General features: G+C 45.6%; 2 long non-coding RNA genes and 1 other non-coding gene across 3 annotated transcripts in view; 2 read left to right on the forward strand and 1 right to left on the reverse strand.

Annotated features, from left to right (window-relative positions):
• Window positions 1–640: 640 nt before the first annotated feature.
• LOC111560870 overlaps window positions 641–15,099 on the forward strand; it is a 48,101-nt gene continuing 33,642 nt past the window's right edge. The window contains exons 1-3 of the long non-coding RNA XR_002743050.2: window positions 641–652; window positions 13,310–13,315; window positions 13,895–13,899. This is a non-coding gene — a long non-coding RNA (uncharacterized LOC111560870). The remainder of the gene's footprint in view (window positions 653–13,309; window positions 13,316–13,894; window positions 13,900–15,099) is intronic.
• On the forward strand, window positions 2,563–12,084 carry LOC109501180. The gene is made up of 3 exons (XR_002743047.2): window positions 2,563–3,416; window positions 3,504–3,589; window positions 11,339–12,084. It is a non-coding gene; the product is annotated as an uncharacterized LOC109501180 (long non-coding RNA).
• LOC111559017 lies at window positions 14,481–14,644 on the reverse strand. The gene has a single exon (XR_002740060.1). It is a non-coding gene; the product is annotated as a U1 spliceosomal RNA (small nuclear RNA).

The raw sequence follows: 15,099 nt of genomic DNA on the forward strand, positions 1-15,099 counted from the left end.
TTAATGGCAGAAAGTCTAAAATAGTCACCCCATCCGGGAACTGTTTCGAACTCATCTGGGAACTATTTCTTTGTTCTGTTCCCAGGTGATGATAAAACGATGTGATCGGCTATAAAAACTCTGTACCCCGGCTGCTCGAGGCCGCACTCTGATCAAAAGTGTTGGTCCCGATCGGTCGACCTTGCCTCTCATTGCAATAAACTTTGTTGTGACTGTCACTGGTGCCCATAGCATTCTGTTTCAGGAGTCGTGTGGATGCAACAGGGCCTAGTGCTTACTTAAAAAAATAAAAATTGGGGCACCTGGGTGGCTCAGGTGGTTAAGCATCCGACTTTGGCTCAGGTCATGATCTCAAGGTTTGTGAGTTCAAGTCCCACGTTGGCCTCTGTGCAGACAGCTTGGAGGCTGCCTCAGATTCTGTGTGTGTGTGTGTCTCTCTCTGCCCCTCCTCCACTCTCTCTGTCTCCTCTCAAAAATAAAATTTAAAAGTGTTTAATAAATAAAAACTCTATATATAAACTTCTGATACAGTAGACTCTAGAACTTTTTTTTTTTTTTATGATTTTGGTATATTCATTCCGGTAAAATGCCTACAAAACATAAAGTAAAACCCCCAAATAACAGTTTATGTAGCTAAAGGATGCCTAATTTGGTCTATATAAGTCTCTTAAGGGTGAGCGAGATATAAACCAGGATATGCTTTATATTAAGGCAACTCAAATTTCCTTTTGTTTTCTTTTTAATGTTTATTTATTTATTTTTGAGAGTCGGGGATAGCGGCAGAGAGAGAGGGTGACAGAGAATCCCAGCAGGCCCCACACTGTCGGCACAGAGACACACACTGGACTCGAACCCACCAACCACAAGATCATGACCTCACCTGAAATCAAGAATCAGTCACTCAACCAACTGAGCCACCCAGGGAACCCAAATTTCCTTTTGGAAGTCTATGTATGTGCAAGACTAAAACTCTTACTATCCAAAACATGTTTAACAGAAACATCTGAAAAAACACTGAAAACTTAGTGGCTCATATTCCAAATTTAGTGTTGATTTGTGCATCAGTATATATTATACAGAAAATTCCCATATGATCAGTGGTGATTTGAACACCAGCTTTTCATTCCTTATCAAATTATAAATAGGCCTTGGGGCACCTGGCTGACTTTGTCTATAGAACATGCAACTCTTGATTTCAGGGTCATGAGTTCAAGCCCCACATTGGGTGTAGAGATTACTTAAAAAATAAAGTCTTTATGGGGTGCCTGGGTGGCTCAGTCGGTTAAGCGTCTGACTTCAGCTCAGGTCAGGAACTCAAGGTTTGTGAGTTCAAGCCCCAAGTGCAGCTCTAAGCTCATAGCTCAGAGCCTGTTTCAGATTCTATGTCTCCCACTTTCTTTTCCTCCCCCACAAAACTCACTCTCTCTCTCTCACTCACAAATAAAGATTAAGATTTTTTTAAATTTTTCAATAAAATAAAATACAATCTTTAGAGGTATCTGGGTGGCTCATTTGGGTAAAAGTCCACTCTTGGCTTTAGCTCAAGTCATGATCTCACCATTCATGAGTTCAAGCCCCACATGATCCTGCGGAGCCTCCTTGGGATTCTCTCTTCCCCCTCTCTCTCTGCCCCACCCCCTCTCACTCTCTGTCTCTCTAAAAATAAATAAGGTTAAATTTTTTTTAATTTTTTTTAACGTTTATTTATTTTTGAGACAGAGAGAGACAGAGCATGAACGGGGGAGGGTCAGAAAGAGGGAGACACAGAATCTGAAACAGGCTCCAGGCTCTGAGCTGTCAGCACAGAGTCCGACGCGGGGCTCGAACTCACGGACCACAAGATCATGACCTGAGGAGAAGCCGGCCGCTTAACCGACTGAGCCACCCAGGCGCCCCTTTTTTTTTAATTTTTAAACATTTATTTATTTTTGAGAGACAGAGAGAGATAGAGCACAAGTAGGGGAGGAGCAGAGAGAGAGAGAGAGACACAGAATCCAAAGCAGGCTCCAGGCTCTGAGCTGCCAGCATAGACCCTGACGCGGGGCTCAAACTCACAGACCGCGAGATCATGACCTGAGCCAAATTCGGCCACTAAACCAACTGAGCCACCCAGGCTCCCTCCCCTTTTTTTGAAATTTTTATTTATCTTTGAGAGCGAGAGACAGACAGAGCACGAGTGGGGGAGGAGCAGAGAGAGCGAGACACAGAATCTGAAGCAGGCTCCAGGCTCTGAGCTGTCAGCACAGAGCCGACGCAGGACTCGAACTCAGGAACCGTGAAATCATGCCCTGAGCCCAAGTCGGAAGCTTAACCAACTGACCCACCCAGGACCCCTAAAAATATATTTTTAAATATACATAAAATCTTTACAAAACAGAGTAAAACCACAGCGTGATACCACTTCACACCACCAGGTGGCTTTAATCAAAAAGATAAGCGTTGCCAAGGATGTGGAGAAACTGGGACACTCATACAGCATCTGCAGAAATGTAAAATGGCGCAGCCACTTTGGAAAACGGTCTGGCAGTTTCTCAAAAGGTTGAACACAGAATTACCGAGTGACCCAGCAATTCCACCCCTAAGTAATGAGATAGAAAGAGAAAGGAAGACATGTTCACACACAGACTTATACACAAATGTTCATAACAGCATCATTCATAATAGGCAGAGTGTGGAAACAAACAAATGTCTCTCCACTGGTGAACGGACACATGCATGTGGTGTGTCTGTCCTTACGGCGAAACATTATTTAGCAGTCAAGAGGAATGAAGTACTGATTCAGTTATAACATGAATGAACTCGAAACTTTATGCTGTGTGAAGAAAGCCAGACAGAAAAGGCCACATATTCCGTGATTCCATTTTTTTTTTCATGGCACGGCCAGAATAGGCAAATCTATAGAGACAGAAAGCAGATCAGCGGTTGTCTAGGGTTGGGGGGTGGCAAGGAGGAAATGAAGAATGACTGCTGATGGATTTTTGATCGACAAAAATGCTCCAAAATTGATGGTGGCGATGGTTATACAACTCTGCCAGCACACTAAAAACCCGTGAATTGTGCACTTGGAACGAGGTGTCTGTGTGTGAATTACATCTCCATAAAGCTGTTATAAAGACCACTTGGAGGGTGACTGGCATGTGATCTTCATGGCGTAAGCGTTAGCTCTGATGATGACGGGGGCAGTGGGGTGGTGGTGGTTGCCCGTAACTGTTCGAAACACGCAGCGTGCCTTACTGTGAAGCATTCTGTTGTATAGGATCTCCTCTATCGAAGATCTAGGTCACTAGTGGATTATGAAAATGCTAACAAAGCACTGGATAAAGCAAGAGCGAAAAATAAAGATGTTCTTCAGGCTGAGACATCCCAACAATTATGTTGTCAGAAATTTGAAAAAATATCTGAATCTGCAAAACAAGGTACTGTTATATTAACCTTTAATTATACGGTATACCTTCAACTATTATGTGAAGTAAATAGTTAATCCTAATTTCTTTTGTTCACAGAACTTATAGATTTTAAGACGAGAAGAGTTGCCGCATTCAGAAAAAATTTAGTGGAACTGGCAGAGTTAGAACTGAAGCATGCAAAGGTTAGTGTCATAGTCAAGGTTTAATAGTTTACGTGACTTACAATTTAGAAATGAGTCAGTCTTGGGACACCTGGGTCCTCACGATTGGTGAGTTTCAAGTCCCACGTTAGGCTGTGCGGCCCCCCTTCAGATCCTCTGTCCCCGCTCTGTGCCCTTCCCCCCCCAAAAGTAAAAAATAAACATTAAAAAGAAAAGGGAGGGAGGGAGGGAGGGAGGGAGGGAGGGAGGGAGAGAGAGAGAGAGAGAGAGAGAGAGAGAGAGAGAAAGAAAGAAAGAAAGAAAGAGAAAGAAAGAAATGAATGAATGAATGAATGAATGATGGGGTGCCTGGCCAGCTCATTCGGTGGAGCATGTGACCCTTGATCTCCTGGATGTGAGTTTGAGCCCCACGTTGGGTGTTGGGTGTAGAGATTACTTAAAAAAAAAAAGAAAGAGAGGAAGGCAGGGAGGAAGGAAGGAGTCAGTTATGGAATTGATAATAATCCTTTAATGACAGTTTCTTTCTGGAGGGATATTGGAAGAGCCATTCCTGGATTAGAATGAATTATAATTGGAATGCTAATTTTTGAAGATCATTTTAGTACTTCAAAATAATTTAATGTTAGTGAATAAATATCCTTCGCCCAGCGTTTTTCATAGTGTTTGTTTCCTCCAGATTCAGCCCTTTCTTGTAGTTAAGATAAAGCTTGGCCCAAGCCTTCTAATAAGGTTAGAACTAGAGAATCTTAGAATTGCGAGCGAACTTGAAGATCATCTAATTCAAGCAAGAATAACACGTACAATTTCTCTAAGCGGTCAGCTCTGCAAGACCCTAGTACCTAATATGGAAACCAGTATCATTTGTGACTGCTTAAAAAAGATAAATCTATCTTTGATAAAAACTTCTTTAAAAATTTAATATTTGCTGGCTTCAATCAGAAGGACTGAAAGTAAAAATATATTCAAAATTCCCCAAATTAGAAGTATTAAAGAAATTTAAATAAACTTGTTAGTGTTTGGTTTTTTGTTTTTTTTTTTAATATATTTCTAGTATTTACGCTTTGAAAGTCATTAAAAAGCTTGAAACTCTACTAAGACGTTCGGGACACTCCATAACGCACAGAAATCTGCTTCTGTGTCACTTTGACAAATTGGTCAGAGTTTTGTCACGTGAAATAAGAAAGATAAATTTGACGGATGCCTGGGTGGCTCTGTCGTTTGAGGGTCCGACTCTTGGTTTCGGTCAGGTCATGGTCTCACAGTTTGTCAGCTGGAGGAGCCCTGCGTCCAACTCTTCGTGGAGTCTGCTTGGGGTTCTCTCTCTCCCTGCCCCTCCCCGCTCGTGCGCTCGCTCACTCGCGCGCTCTCTCTATCTCTCTCTCTCTCTCTCTCTCAAACTCTCAAAATAAATGGGTTGGCTTTAAAAAAAGAAAGAAAAATGAATTTAATTTCTCCCACAGAAACATTTGGATATATTACCCTCAACTATTTGAATATATTCTCTCCTACAAGCTAGACATCTTTGAGCTAAATATATTTTATCCCATACATTTCGATAAGCTTTTTATATTATTACACTAGGTCATTGCTGTTTTCAAATATTGCATGCAGGGGCCCCTTGGTGGCTCAGTTGGGTAGGCCTCTGTCTTTGGCTCAGGTCACGATCTCACGATCTCACGATCTCACAGTTGGTGAGTTCGACCCCGACGTCGGGCTCTGTGCTGACAGCTCAGAGCCTGGAATTGCTTCGGATTCTGTGTCTCCCTCTTTTCTCTCTCTGCCCCTCCCCTGCTCATGCTCTGTCTCTCTCCGTCTCTATGTCTGTCTCTCTCTTTCTCAAAAAAAAATAAATAAGTAAATAAACATTAAAATTTTTTTTCAATATTGCACCCAGAAATGGAAACACCTTTCCACACGTGGACTTATTATTGTACACGTTTCTCCTCACGGCAGTTTTAAATTTTTTTTTTTTTTTTAACGTTTTATTTATTTTTGAGACAGGGAGAGACAGAGCATGAACAGGGGAGGGTCAGAGAGAGGGACACACAGAATCTGAAACAGGCTCCAGGCTCTGAGCTGTCAGCACGGAGCCTGATGCGGGGCTCGAACTCACGGACTGCAAGATCATGACCTGAGCCGAAGTCGGACGCCTAACCGACTGAGCCACCCAGGCGCCCCTTCACGGCAGTTTTAGAGGCATAAGGGTTTTTTGTGTTTTTTTCTTTTTTTTCTTTTTCTTTTTGCTTTTCGTATAAGGGTTTGTTTTTTTTGTTTGTTTGTTTTTTGGTTCTTTTGTGTTTTGTTTTGTTTTGTTAGCGCCATCTTACACCAGCTTGATTTGGCTTATAATCACACATCTTCTCCTCATTCTCCTCCTCCTTCTTGGTCTGTTTTCGAGCCTCCAACCTACAGTTGTGTGTTTAATTCTTTGTAGGAATAGTTTTCATTTTTGTGGTAAAAAACACATAAATGTACCATCTTACCCACTTTTAAAGTGTACGGTTCAGCCTTGTTAAGTATATTCACATTGTCGTGCAACAGGTCTCTAGAACTTTTTCATGTACTGAGCATTTAATTTTTAAAATGAAGTTGCAGGCCACAGTTATGTCTGTCAAATTGTAGCTTGCTAGTTTTAGCCCAGCGTGAGATCTTTTGGAAACTTCGATTTGATCATATAGTAGTTGACTAGGAGAGTGGTGATTACTCCCAAGTGATGGACATTTGTAGTTTGTATGAACTTCCCTTTTATGTCGTCATCTAAGTTTTACTTTAAAAGATTGATCGGGACCAAAGGAGTCAACATTGGTTCATCTAACCGGATAGGTGCACGGTACCCAAAAAGGCTGAATTTTTAGTTCCCTTCCTTTCTTTCTATACTGATTGATATTAAGTTATCAATGAGTATTCTTTGGTGATGGCTATTTGGGTAGCTAGGAATTCACCTATTTGTACTATCATCAACCGTTTCCATTTTATCTGTGATGGATACAAGATGTATCCAATTCCTCATTACAATGAAGCTATATGTTGAGGATTTCCTGGTCTAATCACCCTCTCAAAAGAAAATATTTCGATAAGGTTGGCACGATTTATTGTTACTGCACCCGTGTTGGTTTCTAATGTTCACTATGTTTGTTCTTTGTAAGGAGGTTACAAAATCTCTTCAGGATTTTGTTAATAGGTTTAAGGAAGCATTAGCAGATTACAGCCTGTCTGTTTTTGTGTAGCCTGTGAGCCAAGAATGGCGTTAGTTTTTTGAGAGGGAGAGAGAGATAGAGCACGAGCAGGGAAGGGGGGGGGGGGGGGAGAGAGAGAGAGAGAGAGAGAGAGAGAGAGAGAGAGAGAGAGAGAAACACCAAGCAGGCTCCTCACTGTCAGCGTGAAGCCGGATGCAGGGCTTGAACTCCCTAACCGCCAGACCATGACCTGAGCCGAAACCCAAGAGTCAGACACCTACCCGAAAGAGCCACCCAGGTGTCCCGGAGAGAGAGTATGTTAAGCAGGCTCCACGCCCGGTGCAGAATCCCAGGCGGGGCTGATCTCACGACCAACCGTGAGATCATGACCTGAGCCGAAATCGAGAGTCGGACGACGCTTGACCGACTGAGCCACCCAGGTGCCCCTCAGTGGTTCTTTGAAAAAAGGCCAAAGAATAGTATTTCGTGACACGTGATAATTACGTGAAATTTAGATTTCATCTGTAAGTGAAGTTTTACTGGAATACAGCCAAGCTCTTTCTTTTGGGCCCTGTCTGTGGTTGCTTTCATACTACTACAGCAAAACAGAGACCACATGTCTCTCAAAGTCTAAAACGTTTACTACGTGTTTAAGCCCTTTACAGAAAGTGTGCTGACCCTTACTATGTAGATGATTGTCAGCCTCTGGTTTCCAGATTTCTGTGCTTTTCAGGTCCTTTGTGAAATGTGTTCTCTGATGGGTCTTCTGCTCCAGTGGCTCTCTCAACTAGAGGCAGTTTTGCCTCCCGGGAGACATTTAGCAATTTCTGGAGACATGTCTGGTAGTCACATCGGAGGATGGGTGGGTTTACGACCGGTATGTAGGGCGCAGAGGGCAGGAATGCTGCTAAACTTTTGACAGGGCACAGGAGAGCCCCCATTAGAAAGGATTCGACAGCCCCAAATACGTCAAGTGTGCCGAGACTGAGGGACACTGAGACTGGATGGCTCAGTCGGTGGAGCGTGCAACTCGTGTTCTCAGGGTTGTAGGTCCGAGCCCCACGTCGGGTGTAGAGATGACTTTAAAAATAAAATCGTTCAGGGGCGCCTAGGTGGCTCAGTCAGTCAAGCATCCGCCTCTTGACCTACCTAAGAAAATGATAATAAATTTTAAAAATAATGATAAAATAAAATCTTCTTTTTTTTTTATAATTTTTTTTTCCAACGTTTATTTATTTTTGGGACAGAGAGAGACAGAGCATGAACCGGGGGAGGGGCAGAGAGAGAGGGAGACACAGAATCGGAAACAGGCTCCAGGCTCTGAGCCATCAGCCCAGAGCCCGACGCGGGGCTCGAACTCACGGACCGCGAGATCGTGACCTGGCTGAAGTCGGACGCTTAACCGACTGCGCCACCCAGGCGCCCCGTGATAAAATAAAATCTTCTTTTAAATGGGGGGTAGGGTGGGTGGTGCCTGGCTGGCTCGGTCGGAAGAGCGTGTGACTCTCGATCTGATCTCGGAGTCGCCAGTTCAAGCCCCACGTTGGGTGTAGAGAGATTACTTTAACAAACAAAACTTGGGGCGCCTGGGTGGCTCAGTCAGTGAAGCGTCTGACTCTTGGTTTCCGTTCATGTCATGATCTCACGGGTTTGTGAGTTCGAGCCCCGTGTCCAGCTCTGCACTGATAACCGTGGAGCGTACTTGGGATTCTCTTCTCTCTCTCTCTCTCTCTCTCTCTCTCTCTCTCTCTCTCTCTCTCAAAAATAAAATAAAATAAACATTTAAAAAAATAATAAATAAAGCTTAAAAAAAAAAAAAAAAACCGCCGAGGTTGAGAAACCCTGCCCTCTCGTCTGAGGTTTCTTGATGATTTTGCAAATCTGAACAAAGTCCCATTTTGGTCCCAGAATCCATATAAGTTATTCCAAAGAGATTAGACATTGGTTAAATTTGCATCCAGATGGTTTAAAACTACTTTGGATTTCACTCATTATAACCGGGATATGTCTTGCCATGTAATGGAACCTGGTTATAACAGAAAATTAGGTCATTTGGTCACTTTTGTGTCCTTGAAGATAGTCTCAGATACGTTATTAATGAAGCATAGAATGTATGATAAAGGCAGTGGAAAAAAAAAAAAAGGTGATGCTACTGCTGCCTATGAGGGCGAGGAGTCCTCGTGCCTGGTGGGTAAGTGTGGACCAGGGCACACCCTTCTGGAGGGCGTTGGCAGTGTGTCAAGTGCAGGATGTGTATCCTTGGACTTCGTCCCACTGGAGGGATATACCTTTAAGAAGATCATGTCAGAAATACAGACAGGCTCAGAATCCATCGTTCTACTGGCACAACATGGACAGTTACTGGGGCACTTGAAATTCTTAAATGTTTATGTTCCCCCAATTTCAGGCGCTCAGTAAAGTTGCAAGAAAAGTACAAAGAATCCCTGGATAGTTGTCACTAGAGTCCTCAAATGTGCATATTGTCATGTTCGCTCTGTCCTCCCCTCCCCCTCTTCCTCCCTCCCTCTTTACTTTTCCTCTTTACACAGTACACACACACCCCACACCCCTACCCTTATACACACCTGCTTTTGTCTTAAACCATTTAGGTTGCAGCTAGGAAGCCTCTTGGCTCTTAAACACTTCAGTGTCGATTTCCTAACACCAAATAATTCTCTTGAGTACTTGGAGCAATTACAAAGATCAGGAAATTACTATGGATACAGTGCTATTATCTAATCCACAGACTTTTATGCCACCAGTTGTCTAACAATGAATAATGTCTTTAGTGGCAAAAGGATACTCAAGATAATACATGACATTTGGCGCACAGGTCTTTTTATTTATTTTTTAAGTGTATGTATTTATTTTGAGAGAGCGAGCGAGAGAGAGCGCGAGCGCACGTGGGAGGAGGGGAGAGGCAGAGCGAGAGAGCGAGAGAGCGAGAGAGAGAGAGAGAGAGAGAGAGAAAGGGAGAGAAAGGGGGAGAATCCCAAGGCAGGCTCCGGCGCTGTCAGCGCAGAGCCCGGGGCGCAGGGTGGGGTGGGGGAGGGCTCCAACTCACGAAACCGAGACGGTGAGATTGTGACCTGAGCAGAAACCGAGAGTCGGACACTTAACCGACAGAGCCACCCAGGCGTGACTTTTCGTTTTTCTTGGGATGAGCTCTACACCCGCTGTAGGGCTTGAATTCACGACCCCCAGGATCGAGAGAGTCGAGAGTCGCGCGCTCTACCAACTGGGCCAGCCAGGTGCCCTCCCCGCCCCGCACCCCCCTGCACGTGTCGTTTTAGACTTCCTGAACCCGGAAAGTTCCTGAGTCTTTGTATTTCATAACATTGGACACTGAAAAGCACAGGTCTATAAAATGTCCCTCGCTTTGGGTTCGTCTAGTTATTGAGTTTAGATTCCCCACCTGTGGCGGGAATCGCCCAGAAGTGGTGCTCGGACCTTCTCGTTGTTGCATCCTTTCAGGAGGTACGTGCTGTTGATGGGTTGCCTCGCTGGCAATGTCTGACTTTGATCATTTGGTTCAAGTGATGATGTCTGCAGGTTTCTCAGTGGCCAAGTTACTATTTTACACTTTGAAATGAAGAAGTATTCTGCGGGGAGATACTTGGGACTGTGTAAATACCCCATCGCTTACCCAGCACTGTCCCACAGAATTTTGTGTGGTGATGGAAGTGTCCTGTCATCAGCACTGTCTGGTACGGTAGCCACTAAGTAGCCACACGTGGCCGTCAAACGCCTACACTTGAAATGTGGGTGGTGCAACTGAGAAACTGAGTTTTTATTTAACTACTGTTAACAGAAATTTAAATTTTCCATCGCCGCACGTACCTAATGGCTACGGTATTGGCATTTCAGCCTTATGCTCAAAGCCACCGTTCATGACTTTTGCCTCCGTCGATTATTGCGGTGGCTGCCAGACGGTCACTTTTCTAATCCCATCGTTTTAGTTGGCTTTCTACTTACTGGAAGGAAGAGGTTTTCCTTTACCCCATGTATTTATCGGTGTAATCCATATATGCTTACATTTGTCCGGACACGTGTCTAAATTTGGATGCCAGCGCCCATGTTTTACAAATGGGTACGTAGGCCTGTCTGAATGTTACAGAATGCCGTTGTACGGGAACTTACGGCTATGTGTGTAAAAACTGGTATCACTCACTACTTTAGTCCTGAAAGCGTACGTTATAATTTAATATGCCTCTACCCTAATACACAGATTTTAACGGCTAGAGGAGGAAAGGGATAAGAACCGGCCTTGCAAAACGTCCGGTAGTTTGACTTGGACACACAGGGCATGTTTCATCCCTCATTAGAATCATGCCGAGTGATTCAACACCATAATACTGATCTAGACGGAAATGCCCTGAAGAAATCTGGTGTGTGGAAAACCTTGTACGTGAAACAAAGGATACGGTTTTATGTCTTTAAACCCGTACGTGTGTGGATAGTGAGTAGCTGTTTCCGGAGTTCTGTTGTCTTAATAAAGGTGGCGTTAGTTCCGGGATTCCCAGCGCTGTTATATTTTCACTGCAACTCTTCCAGGCTGTCTGCACTTCATGATTTATTTTCCCTTCCTTTTTAGGGTAACCTACAGTTGCTGCAGAACTGCTTGGCAGTGTTAAATGGAGACACATAAGCCACACTCCGCCTTTGGTTAAAAAGGGCTGCCTTCCTTCAGATTTTATTTTTGTTTTCTTAATGAGATTAGGCATTTACTGCTCACTGGAAACAAAAGAAACAGCTGACCAAGTGCATCTACTCTCCTTTTTTTCTGAGAAGCGATGGAGCGGTGCCGTCCACGGGTTTTGCGGGTCCGTCCGTCCGTGTGGTGGAACGCTGCCCTCCTGCAGCTCCCCGTGTGCTCCCTGGGACGGTTGTCCATCACCGTGCGCTCCTCCTCTTCCGAAGCCCAGCGTTCAGTCCTTTTTTAAGTAGCCTCTGTAACTGTCTTTATTTTCTGAATAGCGTTCCTTATGGCTGCCAATCTTATTTCCCTTTAAGTAATTTCTGATGTTTAACCCTTTCAAAGATGCATTGTTCAGACAAGATAAAGGTTGCCATTACCTTTTGTTTTCTTTTGGTGTTTTTGTTATGTTTTGTTTTGTTTTTTTAAAAACATTGTATGCCACCTTAGTTCATCCATGTATCCTGGTAAAAGCATCTTAATCAGACTTATTTTTAATTAATGAACATTTCTTAGAAGTTTTGGGACAGACTTTATGTAATCTTTATAAGTATGATTTCTGATGAAAAGCGACTGCATTAGTATGTTTGCCTTAAACTTGTAGACTAAACCGACTATTGTCAAATAAACCGTGGTAACAGTGATAGTTTTTAACTCTGTGGTCATTGTATCACTCTAAAATTTGGAGTAGCTATAATCAATCTACTCCTTCGTTATGCTTTACAGTGCAGGCCTTCTGTCTTTTTTCTCTGAAAATGGCATGTTGAACCAGGTTCACCAATCCCCTTACGAAAGAATGAACTGCTTCTGTGTGTGCTCTCAGCCTTTCCTAGAAGATGGAATTGGGCAGAGGCAGGTTCGAAACAGCTGTTTCTAAAATACAGGAGGCAGACAGAATGGTCCGTCTGTGATGGTTTCCTGAATTCCATCCCTAGCCGGGCCAGTTAACCCTGCGACACGCCATCGAGCCACTTGATAGTTCTACTAGTGTACGGATTGGTATGGAGAGAGAAAGAGTGCTGTAAGGAACAGCCCTCGTGGGGGGAGGGGGGGGGCGTGGGGGGGGGGGGGAATTGGAATATTTGGAATGGAAGGCTCCAAAAAGGATACTAGTTACAATACAAATATGATTGGCCTTTTTAATGTGAATTATCGCCACGTCATTTCTAATTTAAAATTCGATTGTGTGGTTTGGTTTTTTTCACTAACTTTTCTTCCAGTTGGAAACCACAGGTATTTGGGTTGGTCACCTTGTAGGTGGGTTCCTCGTTTACATTCCCCCCCCCCCCCCCCCCCCGGTCTAGGTCTTCTGAGTAGTCACCACGATCCCAGCCTTGCTCTCCAGCATGTTCTCTTGCCTTACTGGTGTGCTGGTTCACGTTTCTCTCTTTCACTGGCGTTGTTCCCTGGTTATTCCCTGATGTCGTTTGTACTACCCCCCCCCCCCCCCCCCCCCCCCGTTTGCCTGAGAAATCTGTGTGTTTGGTCCTCCTGTCTGTCCACCTTTCACTGGTGAGAAGACGCCCACGCGATGCTCACCAGTGGATGAACGGGACAGAGAGCCCTGGCTTCGGGACTCCGGTGCAGTCCCTTCGCCGGCTGCCCTTGTGGACTAGGCAGGTTTGGTTCGCTTGACCTCTGTCTGCCTCAGTTTCTCTACTACAAAGGACATACTGACCTACCTACCTCACAGGGGTGTTGTGAGGATTAATAAACATTGGTACAGTGCTTTGAAAACGTGAAGGTGCTGTGTAAATGCTAAGAAACAGCAAGTACGGGGCAAAAGGCAGTAATACAGTGTCGCACCTATCCATCCGCTAATCTGCTTGTTTGTACCAAGGGGGCCTTATTCCGGGCAAGGGTAAGGAGTGGTAGGTACATCCCTTGGTCCCTGGTTTACATGGTTACGGTGTCTGTTGGGGTGGGGGTAGAGTGGAAGCAGCAAGTTACATATTAGTGTGGGGCAGGGTGCTTAACAAAAACACACATAAATGAGTTGACCGCACTATCCAAGGAAGGACCTTGTCACAAAACACACAAAGAAGGTGAAGAATGTAGGTTACTCCCTCAAGGGCATACTTTAGGAAAGATGCTACTTTGTACCTCCAGAACAATGGAAGTATTCCACAGCTCAGCTGCTGGTTCCCCGTAAAACAAAACCAAACCAAAAACTGGTTCCAATACTCTCTCGTGGTGTGGCACTTACGAAACATTTAGGGACCATCTTGTGCCTGGGGGACACAAAGGAGAAAGAGGAAGACGCCCAGTAACAGAGACAAAGCCCTAGACTGGGTAGTAGTACAGGGTTTCTCCCACAGAGTGTCTTTACTGCACGCTCTGAGAGGAAGAGAGTGACGCGAGCAGTAGGAATGAACGACCCAGGAGGAATGAAGGTGGCGGGGTTGGTGGCAGTGAAGGTGGAGGATGGTAAAGAAAGGAAATTCCAAAAGAAAGTGGGGGTCCCCGGGCCGCTAAGGCCCGTGAGGCTTAAAGACTGGGCGAGTTTCTCCTCTGCCCCTAGTTTGGGAAAGCGCCTACAACACAGATTCCGTGGTGAACTGCTACAGAAGTTGAGCTCAAACAAACCTTTTTGAAGTGAGGCACTACGCACAAGTTAACAGAGCAGGGTGGTGGATTTCAAGGAGACACTGCTGGGGGGGGGGGGGGGAAACGAGGTGTCGCAGGACTTACAAAGAAAAGAAAACGACCACGAAGCGAAGATGTACTTCTGCGCCGTCTCCTGGCCCCCGCAAACTCTCACGTGCTCGCCTATCACCACGTTCTCAGGCGACCGGAAAGATCTTCTCCGTGCTGCCGCAGTAGGCGGGCTATGGTTGGCGAAAAACGAGGTAAAGAAAAACAAAACAAAACCAAGCAAAAACCGAGAAGCGCGCTTCTACTTTTCTGCGGGACGCGCTAGTACGAGAACTACAACGCAATGGCAACAGCAGCACCGTGACCGTACCGCGGGGGCGAAGCAGAAACGTACCACCTCACAGCGTAGCTAAGTCCAAGCTCTTCCATTCAGACTACAAGAAGCCAGGGGAAAGCGCGAACGCAGTCCCCCACTACCACAAATTATGCAGTCGAGTTTCCCACATTTGGGGAAATCGCAGGGGTCAGCACATCCGGAGTGCAATGGATAAGCCTCGCCCTGGGAAAACCACCTTCGTGATCATGGTATCTCCCCTGCCAGGTAAGTATGAGTTGCTCGCCCCGCCTCGACCCGCACCCTCGCGCTCGCCACGCTTCTTACACACGGTCACTTGCCCCACGCGGCCTCCGCGCCCCGGATGCCCGCAGCCCCCCCTCAGCTCCAACCTCTCCCGTCCGCACAACAACCTCGGGCGCCTTTGCCTAGCCCCCACGCGGGACGTGCGCGCCCAGGCTGTCCGGGACCGGCAGCCTCTGCGCGCTTATTCATCTACATACGCCACGCCTTGTCGCGCGCTTCCCCGCGTCGCGGCTCCAGCTCTGGGACAAACGGATGTGCTAGTGTCCCGGCAGACCGCCGGTGCCTGGAGCGAAGGATGGGGGGAGGGCGGCGAGGAGTCGGGACCCGGAGGGGAGACCCGACAAGACGGGGTCCCGCGGCGTCCAGAAACTGCAGGCCCCACCCAGGCGGTGGGTTAAGTCTCCCCTTCCTTGCAACGAAAATT

Source organism: Felis catus, chromosome B3, assembly GCF_018350175.1.
Source record: "Felis catus isolate Fca126 chromosome B3, F.catus_Fca126_mat1.0, whole genome shotgun sequence".
NCBI classification, from domain to species: Eukaryota; Metazoa; Chordata; class Mammalia; order Carnivora; family Felidae; genus Felis; species Felis catus.